At 35.8% G+C, this 5520-nt stretch overlaps 1 long non-coding RNA gene across 1 annotated transcript; it reads left to right on the top strand.

Moving 5' to 3' along the window:
• Positions 1 to 333: 333 nt before the first annotated feature.
• LOC111528475 lies at positions 334 to 5272 on the top strand. The gene is made up of 2 exons (XR_002727004.2): positions 334 to 478; positions 4206 to 5272. It is a non-coding gene; the product is annotated as an uncharacterized LOC111528475 (long non-coding RNA).
• The last annotated feature ends 248 nt before the right edge of the window (positions 5273 to 5520 follow it).

The raw sequence follows: 5520 nt of genomic DNA, 5'->3' as shown, positions 1-5520 counted from the left end.
TGAATCAAAAGGAAAATCCCACTTCTATACACCCAAGTAACAAAAGGATCAGGGACTACTCCCTTTGCAACATCCCCCACCCCTTTTCTGCATTGAAGATGAAAAATGAAAGTATCTTTGATTGGTTCCCTCATGAAACCAATTAGACTGATCACAGGCCAAGTCTTCATGTGTAACCTTGTAACTTTACTTCAACCTCCGATTGGTCACCTCATGCAACCAATCAGACTGATCACAGGCCACTACTTCATTTACGTAAAGTGTAAACCAAGTAACCAATTGGAAACCTCTAGAGGGTATTTAAACTCCAGAAAATTCTGTAACCAGTTTCTTGAGCTGCTTGCTTGGCCTGCTCCCATTCTGTGGAGTGTACGTTTGTTTCAATAAATCTGCTTTTTTTTTCATTGTTTTGTTTGTGCATTTCATCCAATTATTTGTTCAAAATGCCAAGAATCTGGACACCCTCCACCAGTAACAAGTAACAGTTTTGGTTCTGTGTATCTTCAGATCTGTTATTAGGTATATATACATTTAGAATTGTATGTCATCTTACTGCTTTTGATCTCATCAACATTATGTAATATTCTTTATCTCTGTTGCAGTAACTGACAGAATTTTCTTTCAGTATAACAAAAATGTCACTTTGTCATCTTCTGATCTGCACAGTTTCGGATGTGAAATTATAATTCTTATTGTCTCTAAACTCTTAGATGACCTGTTACGTTATTGTTTAACTCTTTTTTTATTTTTGGTAGTTTAGTTGGGATAATTTCTGTTTATCTTCAAGTTCACTTGATTTTTTTTCCCTATCCTGTGTCCAGTTTTTCTAAGAAGTGCATGGAAGGAATTCTTTATTTCTGATATCATAGTTTTATCCTTGGCATTTCCATTTGACTCTTTTTAAAAACATAGTTTTCATCTCTGAAAACTTTCAGCATATATCCATGCATTTTTTAATATTTCCAGTTTCTCTGACATATTAAAAAATTAGGTTTCGCACCGATAATTTCAACATCTTGAACACACATATCTTGAATTTTTTCGGCTAATATTTCTTTTGGCAGGGGGTCCTTTCCTTGCTTTTTGTGTGTTTGTCTCTTATAATTTTATTGAATGGCAAACACTGTATGTCAGGCCAGCATGGCAATACCTCTTCCGTAAATCTGCAAAGTTGGGATGTTGAGCTACTTTATGTTTCATTGTTCCTGTGGTCACCTTTAGTACACCACAGACTTCAAATTTTCCCGGTGGTGTACTGCCGCTACCTTACACTTCGTGCAGGGTCTGGGGAGTGGGAGGGTTTTTCTTAGTATTCTGTTCTGATTTCAGCAGGTCCAGGACAACTGCAGTGTGAAGGAGTTCTCTCTCTAAGCTCTTGCCCCTCCTCTCTTGTGGCTTGTTATGTGAAAATAACGATAGTGTTGGGAGAAACAGAAATTCTAATTTATTTTGGCCTATTAGTCTTGGGCAAGGCCTTATGTGCCTTGGCTTCAGGAGTGTGGTTTCCTCAGCATTCCTCCTCCTCCTCCTCAGCACCCAAGCTCTTCTTGTGTCTATGGGGAGTCTTGGGCAGGAAAGAATTTCTCTTCTGCTGGCATAGCAGATCTCTGCCTTGTGTCACTGTGAGATCCTTGACCCCATAGGGTTTCCCGCTCCTCTCTCAGTTTGAACATCTTTTTCTTCTCCCCTTCCTTCAACAGCAGAATGTTTCTGTCTAGGATCAGTAATGGGGGAGTTTTCTGCCCCTCTTCAAGCAGTAGACTATTATCGTGTGTTGCTTGGTGCAAGGTTTGTGGTGGGAGGTATGGTGGTTTCCTCCTCTTTTCTCTGCTACAAATAAGTTTTGCTTCTAGCTTTCTCTTTGCTTCTAGCTTTCTCTTTTCATCATGTTACGTTCTCTATAGACCAGGAGAAAGAGAGAGGTTTATCCTACCCCTCCCCCAAGGGAAGAAAACTTTTGCTTATCCTGCTTCTCTAAAAGCACTCAAACTTTGCCTGATTCCTGGGAGCAGGAGGGTTTGTTGGCCCTCCCTAAGTATCTTAAAGGTTTTGCTTCAGGTGAGAAAAGGCACTGGGAAATGCTGAGGTTTCATGCCTAGACATCGCCATGGCTAAGGGGCTTTCTCTGGCTCTGCCCTGCCCCAGGCCTTCTAATGAGCTCCCACTTGAGGCCTGTGGAAAAGACCTGGAGACTCCCCTTGCAGCTAGGACTCTGAGTGACATATGAAAGCCCAATTGAGCTTAAGACTTTGTTCAAAATTTAGCGTTTTTATTTTACTCTTATGGCTGCCATCTTTTCCTCCTATGCTCTGCCAAAAATGAAGCCGTCTATGAGTCCCATCTGTCCTTAGTGGCGCATGTCCCTCTTGTAGTTCAGTTTAAGTGGTTGCCTTGTGACCTCAGCACTCTGATATCCTCAAACAAAGTTATAATTTTATACATTATCTGGATTTTTCTTGTTGTCAGATGAGAGTGATTATCTCTGTGACTTTTTGTTTTCTGAGCACAAGTCCGAGCAAGATGATTTTTTTTTTTTTTAACTCAACTGGTTCAGTTTCTGTTAATACATTATTTCTGAGTTAGCATTATAATATTGCTTTGCTGAAATAAAGTCCTTTGTAAAAATATATTTCTGGATGATTTTCAATGAGGGCACCCTACTAAGTGAACTGTAGGCTACACTAAAATATAATATAAAATATAATTTTATTTCATATGTTTATAATAGAATCCATGACACCTTTGAACTTAAAAATTGAATCAAAATAAAATCAGGCATACCAAATTAATAGTGATGATCTTAAATTGATTTAAATACAGTTGATACTATTAATCTGAAAATAACTTTGGAAATTGAGGAAGGAGACATGAAAGTGTTCAAGTCTTCACATTTTCATACCAGAAAAACAATCTTTATTACAAGTAAAACATATTTTTAAAAGAATAAAAGTCTAGTGACTTCAAAATCTTTGTAAAAATTTTATTTCTCTTAATCTTAAAAGGGAAAACTTAGGAAATAATGTCTTATGTTAAAGAAATATTAATTCTAAATATTCATTTAGTTTAATTTTCTGTCTTTATTTTCTACTAGATCCTGCTAACATAAAATTTAATACTTTCTTTACAATTAAAGCATAATATGTAGAGTATAATCCTATTTTACTAAATGTATTTCTGCCTTAATATTCTACTTATTCATCTGTATACATATCCAACTATAATACATTAATAGATGGTATAATCACAATTACTATTTCTTGGTTACATATAACATTTTGGATTTAAAAAATTTTTTCCTTTGTAATTATCTGCAATTTTAAGTTTTATGTATTTTAAGAAGCAATTGTTTATTTAATTAACAAGCTTTTTAAAATTTTAAAATGGCTGGAAGAGTATTTAAAAGAATTTTAAGTAATCTTTAAAAGAATTTTTAAGTAATTATAAATGGTGCTTTTATGTAACTATTTCTAATAATAATATTTCATTCTGGCTTCCAGATATTTAATCTGCACATGGTCATGCCTTTGAGAATATTGTACAAACACATTTGTAAAATTTCGTATGTCATATGTATTATGAGGTAGACACATAGAGAAGAGCACACAATAACTGGAGGACATTGTAGAGAAACTCCAGAAATGTGTCCAATAAAATATAGCACCTTAAAGCAAAACAAAAAATAAAAATAAAAAATTTAACTCTTGGTGATTCTGAGACAAAAACAAACAAAACACCTGTATATTTGTATCATAGATCAATTCTACATCATCTTTGATTGGAGATTAGAAGTAAAATCTAAAACACATACACACTAAACACACTCCTTACATATATATTATACTAGTGCACATTTAAATATATGTTTAATATGCAGATATATGTTTAATATATAATGTATACCATTGGAATTTAATTAGAAAATAGTATATGTAGAGGGAAATCAATCTCCTAAAAAATGGTGGCTGGTGTTAGCAAAAGGCACACAGGGCTCAATAAACATTTGTGGAAAGAAAGAATGTATGAATGAACAAACGTATGTATGAATTAATATCCAAATCTAGAGAGACAGAGTTATAGGGATAACAGCCCAGTTGTTTTCTTATTCTCAGGGATTTTCCCTCCCTCTCATTCATACCCCAGCCAAGAAAACACTCTGAAGAGTCTGAAGTAAAAGTTCATTTGTTGAACCCAATGTTTTCCCTGAGGCATTGGGAAGGTGAAGGCAGAAAAGCAGAGTGCAAAATGAAGTGATAATGGATGCTAACAAGAGAACCTTTGAACACAATGGGACAGAAATAAGGTCGTGCATTTTCTACTATCTGTCTGTCACCTGTGGACAACTTGCCACTTCAACAGTTCTGGTCACTTTTAAGCTCCCCCGAGGAGAAGATAGGAAACTTGGACACCCTGTGTGGGATTGAGAATCACAAAGGGACAATCTCACCAACTGGTCAAGACAACTGAACTGAACTCTTCATTCACAAGTGGGCTTCTCATAAGAGGAAGGAAAGCAGACATCGTCTGACACTACCCACATCAGGAAGAGGTGAACTTTAATGAGGGAAGAAAACAGATTCTATTAGGGGAAAAAACATTTAATCAGAAAATAAGGCTCTGGAAAGAAAAGGCCAATTGGGGCTTTGTCTAAAGAAATAACAGAATATTTTTCTGCCAGAGAAAGCAAATTCAAGGACGGAATTTTCAGATTGACTGAAGAGTATTGGTCAGCATCATTAGTACTTTCAGTGAGAAATAATTGAAAATAAACCAGAGCAAGCGTTCCCCACGTGGAAACTCTTAAACAGTCACCTGGGAACTGTTAGAAATGCAAATTCTTGGACTCTCCACCAGAATCACTGAATCAGAAACTCTGAAATGGGACTCAGTAATCAGTAGTTTAACAAGCTCTCCAGGTGATTCTTATGCCAACTAAAGTTTGAAATCCCCAGGTGCTAGCACTGGAAGCAAATGAGTCACAGCTGTGAACAATCCGACCATTAATTCCCTGGGTGGGATAAATAAAAATGAGAAACTAAAAAGTTAAATGATAGAGGTTGACCATAGTTCAAAAGCAAGGCTATACCTGAATATAAAATTCTTTCTTAACCTAGATACAAAATGGGAATATGTTTAATCATTTATATAGCATCTTATTGGTTTTTTCCAGCTTAATTGAAGTCTGATTGACAAACATTATATATATTTAAAATGTACATGATGTGTTCATATACATTGTGAAACAATTACCACAATGAAGCTAACATAACCATGACCTCACATAGCCACCATTTTGTGTGTGTGTGTGTGTGTGTGTGTGTGTGTGGTAAAAACCCTTAAGACCTACTCTTAGCAAATTTCAAGTATGCAGTACATTATTATTAACTACAGTCACCATGCTGTACATTAGGTCTCCAGAACTTACTCATCTTTTAACTAAAAGTTTGACTAACTTCTCCCGCCAACCCCCGGTAACCACCAGTCTACTCTCTGTTACTGTGTGTTCAACTTTTTTAGATTCCA

This window comes from Piliocolobus tephrosceles, chromosome 10 (assembly GCF_002776525.5).
Source record: "Piliocolobus tephrosceles isolate RC106 chromosome 10, ASM277652v3, whole genome shotgun sequence".
Lineage (NCBI taxonomy): Eukaryota > Metazoa > Chordata > Mammalia > Primates > Cercopithecidae > Piliocolobus > Piliocolobus tephrosceles.
Note: the sequence above shows the minus strand (reverse complement) of the source record. Positions and strands in the feature narration are given on the sequence as shown.